At 47.1% G+C, this 12013-nt stretch overlaps 1 protein-coding gene across 4 annotated transcripts in view; it reads left to right on the top strand.

The window, feature by feature from the left end:
• Window positions 1–12013, top strand: part of RAD50 (RAD50 double strand break repair protein) — a 230906-nt gene that overhangs the window by 33845 nt on the left and 185048 nt on the right. For all 4 annotated transcript variants that reach the window (XR_004284081.1, XM_032336771.1, XM_032336768.1 and 1 more), the window contains exon 3: window positions 10437–10477. The gene's annotated coding sequence lies outside the window, so the exon portion shown is untranslated. The remainder of the gene's footprint in view (window positions 1–10436; window positions 10478–12013) is intronic.

The following is a 12013-nucleotide window of genomic DNA, read 5'->3' as shown; positions in this document are numbered from 1 at the left end:
AGGGGCCACCAGCCTTCTACAACCACCCCCAGCTCCCTCCAGACTACATATTAGAACCCTGAGTCTGAGATCTGTTTTATTTTCTTTGGGGAAGTCAATTTCACAAGTCAGCTTGTGATTCCCTGGGTATTGTTCTGTTCAAACTGGGGGAAACATGGGGAAAGTTTTTGGATCCAGACTTCATTCGAAAACCTCACAGGGGATTTTGGAGGTGATGCAGCATAGTGAAACAAGCGTAGTGATCATTTGTTGTCCCGTGCTTGTTATGTGAAGCTCCTTCTGCCAGTGGTGACTCAGGGAGGGGAGAATTTCCCCTTCTCGAGCCAGCTGGACAAGTGTCAACACTTCTTTCTTTGCAGACTCTGGCATGGGAGGAGGAGCAGGGCCTGGGGTAGGGGATGCCCACAGGGTTTGGGGGGCTGGGCCCAGTTGAACACACATGAAAAGAGGGGGTTCTTCTCTTGAGTCAGTCAGTCAGGGGTCCCCTGCCCTCACAGAACTGTTCTCAGCCCCTGCCACAGCACCCCCCCCCCAAACTGGACACCAGTTTGTGTGCTTTGAGCTGTTCTGAGACACACCTCTCCCCTTCTTCCCATCCCAGAACAAAGCCCAGGTTTTGTGTGGCACACTCAGGCAGGCACACCCTCATGAGCCACTGTTTTTCCCAAACTCACACTCAGACTTTCTCCATTACTTTGTGTTTTTTTTCTAGTAGTAGTGATTTTTGTCATTATTTCTGTGTCCACTGGTTTGCCTAATGTTAAAATAAAGAGTTCTCAAATAGAATGCCAGCAAACACTAGTCATAGATGAAGATATAGATAAATTGACATTTTATGAACTTCTCTTCCCCAAAAGTTACCACTGGAAGGGTGAAAAGGCAAGTCACAGACCGATATTTTCAGTAATGTACCTGACAGGGGACTTCTATTTAGAATGTACAAAGAACTTCTTTTTTTTTTTTTTTAAGATTTTATTTATTCATTTGACACAGAGAGATCACAAGTAGGCAGAGAGGCAGGCAGAGAGAAAGAGAGGAGGAAGCAGGCTCCCCGCGGAGCAGAGAACCCGATGCGGGACTCGATCCCAGGACCCTGAGATCATGACCTGAGCCGAAGGCAGCAGCTTAACCCACTGAGCCACCCAGGCGCCCTGTACAAAGAACTTCTGCAGGTCAATGAGAAAAAGACAAAATAAGCAAAAGTCTTTTTTAAAGATGTATTTATTTGAGAGAGAGAGAGAGAAAGGCCCACAAGAGTGGGGGAGGGGCAGAGGGAGAGACCCTCGAGCAGACTCCCACCAGTCTCACCACCCATGAGATCATGACATGAGCTAAAACCAAGAATCGTCCACTCAAGCAACTGAGCCACCCAGACGTCCCCAAAATAGGCAAAAGTCTTGATCAGCAACATCTTACAAGTGGATATCTATATAGCCAATAAACAAATTAAAACTTACAAGATATACATTCACCCAAAGGACTGAGACTTGAAAGACTGATAATACCAAATACTGCCAAACCCTTCTGCACTCCGAGCAGAAGTGCCAATTGGTATAATCACCTTGGAAAAATTTTTAGCAGTACCAACTAAAGCTAAGATTATGCCCATTTCATAGGCCATGAATTCCACTTCTGGTATATGCTCAAGAGGAATGAGTGCGTATATCTTCCCATGTTTGTAACGTTTTTATTCACAGAAGTCCCAAACTGGGGCACCTGGGTGGCTGAGTGGGTTAAAGCCTCTGCCTTCAGCTCAGGTCATGATCTCAGGTCCTGGGATCGAGTCCCGCATTGGGCTCTCTGCTCAGCGGGGAGCCTGCTTCCCTTCCTCTCTCTCTGCCTGCCTCTCTGCCTACTTGTGATCTCTCTCTGTCAAATAAATAAAATCTTAAAAAAAAAAAAAAAAAAAAGAATTCCCAAACTGGAAACAGCCCAAATGTCCCCTCGTAATAGGAAGGATAAAGAAATTGCATCATATCCGTACCATGGAATATACCACAGCCATGTAAAAAAAAGAACACACTATGGTGACACAGAGCAACAGAGACGAATCTCACAGACATGTGGAACAAAAGAAGCCAGACACCAAAAAAGTGCATATTATATGATTCTGGGACCACACCTCTCATCTGGGAACCCCCAGCTTGGCCCAGTCTCTGCCACATGCCACAGGCTCTCCGTTGATGTTTGTGGACAGTGAGTGATGTGAGACCCTTACTGCTGAAGGTGCCTTTAGAGCAACGTGGTTGTAAGCAGTAGGGTGGAATCCGTCTGGGAGGCCGCTGACAGGCTTACAGTTCTGCTGCACAATGAAGCAGAACCTGCATGCTGTGAAGAGGAGCAGAAAGGAAGCCTTTTCACCGCCAGGCGGAGGGGCTGCATGTTCTGGGAAGAGACCCTCACAGGTGCGCAGGGGACTAGGAGGGCTTCCTAAGGGGATAGTATGGTGTTGAGAGGACAAGAGACAGAAGAGGCCTGAGAAGGGCAGCCCAAGTTCAGGCAGCTGCATCACCAGGTGGTTCCTGAGCATTAGTGAGTGCGTGTCAGAATTGCCTGGAGGCCTTCTGAAAACACAGATGGCTGGGCCCCACCCCAGAGTTCTGAGTGTACCCAGAGGTTCTGAGAATTTGCATTTTCTAACAAGTCCCAGGTGATGAGCTCCTGGTCTAGAAGCTCCACTTTGAGAACCACTGGCTTAAGCCAAAGCCACCTGGTCCAGCCAGTTGTACCTCACCTGAGCCACAGTGTGAGGTAAGCCAACGGCAAGATGAGTCGGGGGTGTAGACAGGTGTAGTGGATGGTGACCGGAGGCTGAGGAATTTAGACTAATTTATAGACTTAATTTAAGGCCCATGGATAGACATGAATAAAGGCTGTTCTCTGGGAACAGGGTTCTTCCCACTCCATGGTCTGGGTACATTCAGCCTGAAGCTTAAAGCTATACAGATATGCAGGTGATAAATGCGTACTGCATTTGGCCTTGTAGAGATGAGCTCTACATGCATCATATCTACGGAGGGATACTCCATTTATACTGATGGGCAAACATGGACTTTTAAAAGGCTGTTATTTTACTTTCAATTTTTCTAAATGTAATTTTTAAAAATTTAATTCCAGGATAGTTCACATACAGTGTTATATCAATTTCAGGTGTACAACATAGTGATTCAGCAATTCCACCAGTGCACTCCTTAATTCCATCACCTATTTCACCCATCCCCCCACCCACTTCCCCTCTGGGAAGCATCAGTTTGTTCTCTAGAGTTAAGAGTCTGTTTCTTGGTCTCTCTCTCTCTCTCTCTTTTTAAAGATTTTATTCACTTATTTGAGAGAAGGAGTGAGATGGAGAGAGATCACGAGCAGTGGGGAGGGTAGAAGGAGAAGCAGACTCCCCACTGAGCAGGGAGCCCGATGGGGGACTGGCTCCCAGTGCCCTGGGATCATGACCTGAGCCGAAGACAGATGCTTAACCAACTGAGCCGCCCAGGCACCCGTGTTTCTCTCTCTTTGTTTTTCCTTTGCTCTTTTGTTTTGCTTGTTAAAGTCCACATATGAGTAAAATTGTATAGTAATTGTCTGTCTCTGACCTATTTCACTGAGCATTATACTCTCTAGCTCCATCCATGATGTTGCAAATGGCAGATTTCATTCTTTTTTATGGCTGAATTATATTCCATGGTGTGTGTGTGTGTGTGTGTGTGTGTGTGTGTGTGTGTGTGTGAATGTATATATTCACACAAACACTTACCACATATTCTTTATCCATTCATCTTTCCATGGACACTTGGGCTGCTTCTAAAATTCAGCACTTGTCAGTAATGCTGCTATAAACATAAGGGCGCATGTGTTCCTTCAAATTAGTGTTTTTGTATTTTTGGGATAAATGCTTGTGTGATTACCGGGTCATAGGATAGTTCTATTTTTAACTTTTTGAAGAACCACAGTGGCTGCACTAGTTTGAATTCCCACCAACACCACATGAGGGTTCCTTTTTCTCCACATCCTCACCAACACTTCTGTCTTGTGTTGTTGATTTTAGCCATTCTGAGGGGTGTGAGGTGAGATCTCATTGTAGTTTTGATTTGCATTTCCCTGACAATGAATGATGTTAAGTATCTTTTCAGGTGTCTCTTGACCATCTGGATGTAAAAAGGCGTCATTTTAAATATGCATCATCAAGATTCTTTGTAGCCATGCAGTACATGCATGCTGTGGGGACGGCCAATGGAAAAGCAATCTGCTGATCTGACCTTTCATGCAAAAGCAGCAGTTTTACTCTTAATAAAGAGAAAACTGCTCTAGATTTCTCTTTCTAGTGGCCCACATCCCTCCCAGGTTCCCAGGGACAAAGGGGTTACACCACACACCCAGTCCATTTCTATCACCAGAGGGACGCATGGATCCTGGAGGTTTCTCCCAAAAGGTCTCTCCTTGGCTAAGGGTGAGATAGTCACTTGGGTGGGGCTTGGGGAGGGAGGTCAACTCTGAATGCCTCAGGTGAAGAGTCCCTGCCCCTCCCCGGATTGTCCTGGTTGGGACACTGGACCAGCCAGACAGGCCATTTCCTGGATGACCCAGGTACAAAAAGCAGATGCCATCTGTCGTCCTGGGTGCTGGCTTCCAGTTATACCTCCGATAAGTTACACTGAGTACCAGCTTTCTGTCAAGAAATCTACTGGGAGTGGTAGAAACACAGATGAATCAGCCACAGACCTACTCTCCAGAAACACCCGATTTAATAGTGGGGAAGGAGACAGAGGCCATTCCTGGTCATTAAAAACCGTTCTTCGCAGGGGTGCCTGGGTGACCCAGTTGGTTAAGCGTTTGCCTTCAGCTCAGGTCATGATACTGAGATCTTGGGATTGACCCCCATACCCAGCTCCCTGCTCACCGGGGAGTCTACTTCTCCCTCCGCTCTTCCCCCACCCCATGTGGGCACTCCCAGATGCACTCTCTCTCCCTCTCTCTCAAATAAATAAATAAAATCTTTAAAAACTCTTCTTCCTGGTCTCTTGTTCCCTCCTTTCACATGCCTGGTCTGGGTCTAGCTTCCAGCACTCCCCAGCCCTAGAGGCTGGGGGCTGTCACCATTCACCAGAATCCTGGAGTCACAGAGATGAGTAAATCAAGATGCTTTTGGTCTGGTGGAGAGCCCTTCCCGCCCCATACCTGGGGATAGGGCAATTCTGACCAGGTGCCCTCCAGCCATTCCCCATGATGCTGAGGACATGACCATCAGCTCTGGGCTGGGGAAACCCAAGTCCCCTTGCTGGCTGGGCTCCACATTGACCAAGGGAGCCCAGGGACCCCTGCCTTTGCATCGACCTGGCCCAAACCAATCAAATCGCAGGTCTCTGGGGATTACAGCTGCTGCATACATGATTATCCACAGGAAGATGAGACAGGCTCAGGTGACTCAGTGCCTGCTGACTTCCCGAGGACCTCCTTTTTGTTGGAGTCCTGCCTCCCTTATTCCTTAGGGACCTGGAAACTGGCTTGCTCCCTCCTCACCGTCACCCTCATGTCCCCTTCCTCAATCCCATTTGCAAGAGAATCACTTACAATAGAACAGGGACCCAGAGATCAGAAGCAGATTTAGATCTTGCTCTGCAGCTCCGTTGGTGTGACTAGGGCAAAGCACCTAACCTTTCTGAACCTTAGTTTCCTTTATCTGTAGAATGGTGATAATGACCTTGTTTACTTCATAGTATTGTTCAGAGGCACAGAGGGTACAGAAGCAAAATTCTTGTCCTTAAACCGCCTTAAAGCCTAACAAGGGAGTTGGACAAGCACACTCACTGTGTGATCTGTACCAGACCAGAGGCTTGTTTGGGGTGCAAATAGTGAGCAGAGTGGAGGCAAACTAATTCTATCTAATAAGGGGGACCTGCAGAGCTATCATGAGGTGTGGGGCATGGAAGCAACTTTCCAGGGCTTTGGACTGGCACTTGTTAAACACCAGACACTCTGTTAAGCATTTTACCCATGTTTTATTTAGTCCTCACAATAAGCCTGTGAGATAGGTTTTATAATCCCCATTTTATAGATAAGCAAACTGAAGGTTAGAAAGGATCATGCATTGCCTTGGCATAGTATTAACTGAGCATCACCTACATGCTAAATGTTGCCTGTATAACAGTACACAAAACAGACCCAAGTCCTCTGCTTCTGGAGCTTGCATTCTATAGGTGAAGTCACTTGCCCAAAATGAAACTGGAATGTGCCAGAGCTGGGACTCAAACTCAGGTCTGGTGGCCTCCTGGGCTTGTGCTTTTCCCACCTCACCCCAGAACTCACTGCTCCCCAGGACACTCCTCTCATTGGGGGCACAGACTGCTCCTGCCAGCCCTTCTGGGGAATTTGGAGATTCCAAAGCAAGGCTGGGTCAGAGATAGGAGAGGAGCTGACATTTCTGTAGAACTTTCTGTGTCCCAGGCCCTTCCTGTCAGCACTGCCCCCCAAAAAGACTGAATGCCTGACTACTGGATGTTTTCCCTAGGGAGGGATGGAAAGGGGGAGCTTCCCCAAGGGGGATTCAAAGGAAGATGGGGGGCTCTGTATGCTTCCCTCAGAGGGAGACACCCTCTTCCTGGCTAAGGTAGGGAATCCCTTTGGATTTCACTGGGTTTAAGAATGGGGCCTATTGTTTCCCTAGTGTTTAGACCATCTGAGGGAGGAAAACTCCAGACCAGGGTGTATCTGAGGATAAAGTCAGCCTCTGGCATCTGAGTGGATTCTGGCTCCTTAGTAAAAGGCTCAGCTCTGCTCTTCCACTGTTCTGGGCTTCAGGCTGCTTCTTGTTGCCATGAGACTCATGACACTCCCACTGGGCAGTGATGTTGGTTTCCTCAACCCAAGAAGACAATCAGGGATTTGCAAACCTACCCCACTAAGAAAAAAAGATGCAGTTTACTCCTAGTGGCAGTCACTTGGAAACAATCTAAATGGCCAATGTTCGGGGATTAAATGAATTATGGCAAAAACATGCATTAAGTAGAATACTGTGCAGACATTAAAATCGGCACGTGGAAGAAAATTAATGGCATTAGAAGGGTGCTTATAATAGGTTTAGTCAAAATTCATAACTAAAACAGTGTACACAGGGGCACCTGGGTGGCTTAGTGGGTTTAAGCCTCTGCCTTCGGCTTGGGTCATAATCTCAGGGTCCTGGGATTGAGCCCTCCATCAGGCTCTCCACTCAGTGGGGAGCCTGCTTCCCCCTCTCTCTTCTGCCTGCCTACTTGTGATCTCTCTCCGTCAAATAAATAAACAAAATCTTGTGTTTTTTTTAAGTGTACACAGAAAAAAATGGATAACCCAATCTTGCTTTTTAAAAAAAGATTTATTTATTTATTTGAGAGAGCACGAGTTCAAGTGTGGGGAGGGTCAGAGGGAGAGAAGCAGACTGCCCACTGAGTACAGACCCCGGACCCCCAACCCTAACCCCACCAAGGCTGGATCTTGACCCTGAGATCATGATCTGAGCTGAAATCAAGAGTCGGTGCTCAACTGACTAAGCCACCCAGGTGCCCCAACCTGATCTGATTTTTAAAAACTCTGTGTATATTGCAGAGAAAAATGTGTCCAAGGATGTATACCAAGTATGAGCAGTAGTCCTCTCTGGGTAGTAGAATTGTAGATTTTTTTCCTCATCTTTTCCGCATTTTCCAATCCTTCAGTGAAAATGCACGTTTTTCGTAACCACGGAGAGAAAATCTCATGGTATATATTAAAGAGAGAAGAGAAAAAGAATGTCTCCTTTTGGCCCTGTACTTAGATAACCGCAGGCCCTGGCCAGCTCTGGGATATTTGGACGCCGAAAAGTAGTGGGTCAGGGGCCAGCATGCAGAGAACTAGCCCAGCACGAACACCACGCCCAGACAGTCCACCCGACCCCAAAGCTTCCTCTCACCCCATCTCATTGGTTGGCTTTGCTGCATTTGTTGGCATCTGTCTCCCCAGGACGATCGCTTCCTCCACAAGTCAGGCTCTATTACCTCTTCTGTTCCCTCTCACTTCCCATCAGGAAAAGCGGCTCAAATGAGATCCTGGTTTGTAGCATCAGAGGACATACTCAGCAGCCCCAAGCTCTGGGCATTGATCCTAAAGCGACAGGGGCCAGTGAGAAAAGTGGGAACTCCTTCATGAGAGTCTAGAAATAGGCAGATAGCTGGCTTATGGGGACAGAGGCTGGCTGAAGGTCAGCAACCTGCAGAACCTGGTCCAGGTTGGTAACTACGGCTGCCACTGAAATGGGCTGTGGAAATGCCAGCTTGGTGTGAAGTACAGGTGGAAGCAATTCGTCTGATCACTTCTTCCCCCTTCACTCCCAGGGCTCCCAGGGTTCCCAGGGCTCCTGCGGCCGCCATCTCACTTTGCCTATAGGCTGGTGACTTCAGCTCTTCTCTTTTGAACCTGTTGCAGTCAGGTTGTCATCCCAGCCCTTCCACTGAATCTGCCCTTGACCAATATCACCTGGGACTCTAAGTTGCCAAATCCGGACAAGTTCTTTGTCCTCACATGACTTGACCTATCACAGTGGATTTGGCCATCCTCCTTGAACCCCTCTTTCCTGGTTTTCCTCCTATTGTACTCCTTCTCGGTCTCCTTTACTGTCCCTCAGTCCTTAGAGTTTCCCTGTTGACAGTCACCCCCTTGGTGGCCTTACCCTGTGTCACTGCTTTAAAGAGCCACACTCTGAGCACTTGCAAATCTTCATGGCTAGTCTAGACCTCTCCCCTGAATTCGCATATCCACCTGCCTACAGATCTCTCCATGTAGTCTCTAAAAGGCATCTCCTACGTAACATCTCCAAAACTAAGTTCCTTATCTCCCCCCTCCAACAGGCTCCACCAGCACAATGCAAGCCAGATAGTAGCAATTCGAGTTCTAAGAATTCTTTATTTCAAACTCACCTCTAATCCATCGGTGATCCTGTTGGCTCTCCTTTCTAGAATCTGACCACATGTCTGTACCTCCATGCTGCCTCTGTAGTCCAAGCCACTGTCATCTCTTGCCAAAATTTCTGTAGTAGCCTCCTAACTGGTTCTACCTGTGCTCCCCAATTTATTCTCAACATAGTGTCCTGAGTGATATTGGGGGGGGGGCTTTTGTTTCGTTTTGTTTTGTTTTTAAGAAGTGGGAGGAGAGGGAGAGGGAGAGAGAGAATCTTAAGTAGGCTGCATGCCCAGCATGAAGCCCAGTGCAAGGGTGATCTCATGACCCTGAAATCATGACCTGAGCCGAAATCAAGAGTGTCAGATGCTTAACCAACTGAGCCACCCAGGCGCCCTCAGAGTGATATTGTTAAGATGTGAGTCACATCATGTCACTTTTCTGTGTAAAACTGTCCAGTGGCTCCCATCTGAGTCAAAGCTCACGTTCATCCAAGGGCCTTCTTTTTGTGCCCTGCATGTTCAGAACCTCACTGCCTCTCTGATCCCCTATCTTACCTCCCCTTCACTCACCCTGCTCTGGTGTGGCCCCACCACCCTTCCCAATGATCTTTACCATGTCAAACAGCCTCTCACCTCTGGGCCTTTGCACATGCTGTTATGTTCCCTCCACCTGGAAAGTTTCTTCCCCATTAAATGTCAGGGTTCAGACCTTTATTTCTTTCAGGTCTTTATTCATAATTCACTTTCCCTGGCCATACTATTTAGAGTTTCAGTACTCCTGCCCACCTGCTCCAACACTCCCTTGACTTTCTCCTGTTTGCTTTTCCCTCCAGAACACTTTCCTCTCCTGAATACTATATACTGTATTTTATTTCCTTCTCCCGTTGTTGGTCTTGCCTCATAGAATGCAAGCTCCACAAAGGCAGGGTATTTGTCTCTTTTGTCTACTTCTGTATCTCCAGAGCCTGAGGGCAGTGCCTGGCATATAGCTGGTGCTCAGTAAATGCCTGATGAATGGCTCTATGACTCAAAATACATGAAAGGATGATTTTCTGTTTATAAAAGGCCTTGAGGGGCCCCTGGGTGGCTCAGTGGGTTAAAGCCTCTGCCTTCAGCTCAGGTCATGATCCCAGGGTCCTGGGATCCAGTCCTGCATTGGGCTTTCTGCTCAGCAGGGAGCCTGCTTCCCTTCCTCTCTCTCTGCCTACTTGTGATTTCCGTCTGTCAAATAAATAAATAAAATGTTTTAAAAAAATTTAAAAAAAAAAAAGGCCTTGAGACATGGTGGAAAGAGCCCTGGAGTTCCTGCCAGCATAGGAGCATCGAGAGACCAAATGAGAAAGAAATGCCCCCAGTGGAGAACGTCCAGGTGTGGAAGTCTGATGTGGGCCAGCATGCAGCCAGCTCACACCTCGGTGGCTTCTAAAAAGTCACCACAGATGAAAGGGGTCCCAGTTCTCTTCCATCCAGACCTTTTCTTGCCCCAAGGCCTGCCCTCAGGACTCTGTCTCAATCACTTACTTTCCTTTTCTTCTCTAGGTGCCAGAGTTTGTAGCCTTTTGGAGGAAGACAACAACAAGGTAAGAAAACAATAAGACTGTGTCTAGTTTGGGACTTCCAAACTTACAAGGCCTTGGAAGGTATTCAAGGATGTTGAAAGTGTTGGCAGCTGGATGAAGCGAAGGTCCAGAGGACTCGTCTTGACTTCCTGGATAGAGTGTGGGTGCTGGGACAGTGAGGACAGCTCAGTATTTAACAGTGGATCATCAGCGGTGGCTGCAAGGTCTCAGACCCAAGAAGATTGTGCTCCCCTTGGGAAGACAGGGCAACCTCCCCCAAGCCAGTGGGCTGTGCCCATAGCCTGGCTCTCCTGCTCTGCCTCCCCGGCCTCCCTCCAGGCCTTTCTCTTTCACCCCTTGCTTTTCTGCCAGGCCTGCTGAAGTCAGGGTGTCCTGGGCATGCTTTCTTTTTTTTTTTAAGCAAGGATGGTTTGGATGTAAATTTAGAGAAATATAGGATGCTTCCTGCATAGGGGTTCTCTGATTCTGGGTTAAACCACAGTCCAAATTTTAAAGAGTGAAAACACTCAGTAAATAATGGCTGTGGGGAATTGTGTACCAATATACATAGTGTTAAAAATGTGTCCAGCATTGGACCAAGCAATTCCACTTTCTGGAATTTATCCTAGGAAAATAATCATAGTTATGCAAAGATGTGTGTACAAAGATAATTTGTCACTGCATTGTTTTTATAAGAAGGAGTGAGAGAGAGGAAGGAAGGAAAGAGAAAAGAAAGGAAAAGAATTGGAAAGCCTAAGAAAAAGGAATTGGTCCTTTAAAATCTGGCACATCCACACAAGGGCATGTCACACAGCAGAATGACCTAGGTGTATACTTAATGGCAAGAAAGATGTTTGCATATATTGCTAAGTTAAGGAACAAAAAAAAAAAAAAAAAAAGGAAATGTAAAAAACTCAGCAAACATGCAAAGCGAGTGGCTTGGGAAACAGGCTGGAGGGCTGAAATCCAGGTCAGTCTCTTTTAACACATATGAGCGCTCAGGCAGGTGATTTGATCTCCCTAAGTTTCTACTTCTTTCCAGTAGAATGGGCATAATAACACAGGTCTTGCAGAGTTGTAAGAATTGGGTGGGATTAACACATCTAAAGGCCTGGGCACAGAGTCCAGCCTGTGTTGAGTGCTCAGCAGGTGGGCACCCAGATGAGGTGTGAACCAGTAGTATTTCTACTTGTGTATAAGCCTGGAAATGTTCTGGAAATTCATAGTCAAGTAGTGGTTTTATTTGGCTGGTAAAATATTGAGTGATTTTCAAATTTTTTTTATTTATTTAATGATGGTGTTATTTTAAAAAGGAAGTAACAATTGAAAAGGTTAAAAAAAAAAAAAACCTGCCATGCATTTGGCAGGCAAGCCAGCTGTGCAGCCTGGGTGAGTAGAGGTAGGAGGGAGGGGGAGGAAGAAGGGTAGTGGGTAAAGGAAAGAACTGGAAGGACTGTTGGACCTGAGGGCTGGTGCCCAAGGAGATGCACTTCAGCAGCTCAAACTGCTATAGGCATGTCCCCCACTCTGGCCCCTCCTGGGGAGCTTCTGGGGCTC

The sequence above is a fragment of the Mustela erminea genome, chromosome 3 (assembly GCF_009829155.1).
Source record: "Mustela erminea isolate mMusErm1 chromosome 3, mMusErm1.Pri, whole genome shotgun sequence".
NCBI lineage: Eukaryota > Metazoa > Chordata > Mammalia > Carnivora > Mustelidae > Mustela > Mustela erminea.
Note: the sequence above shows the minus strand (reverse complement) of the source record. Positions and strands in the feature narration are given on the sequence as shown.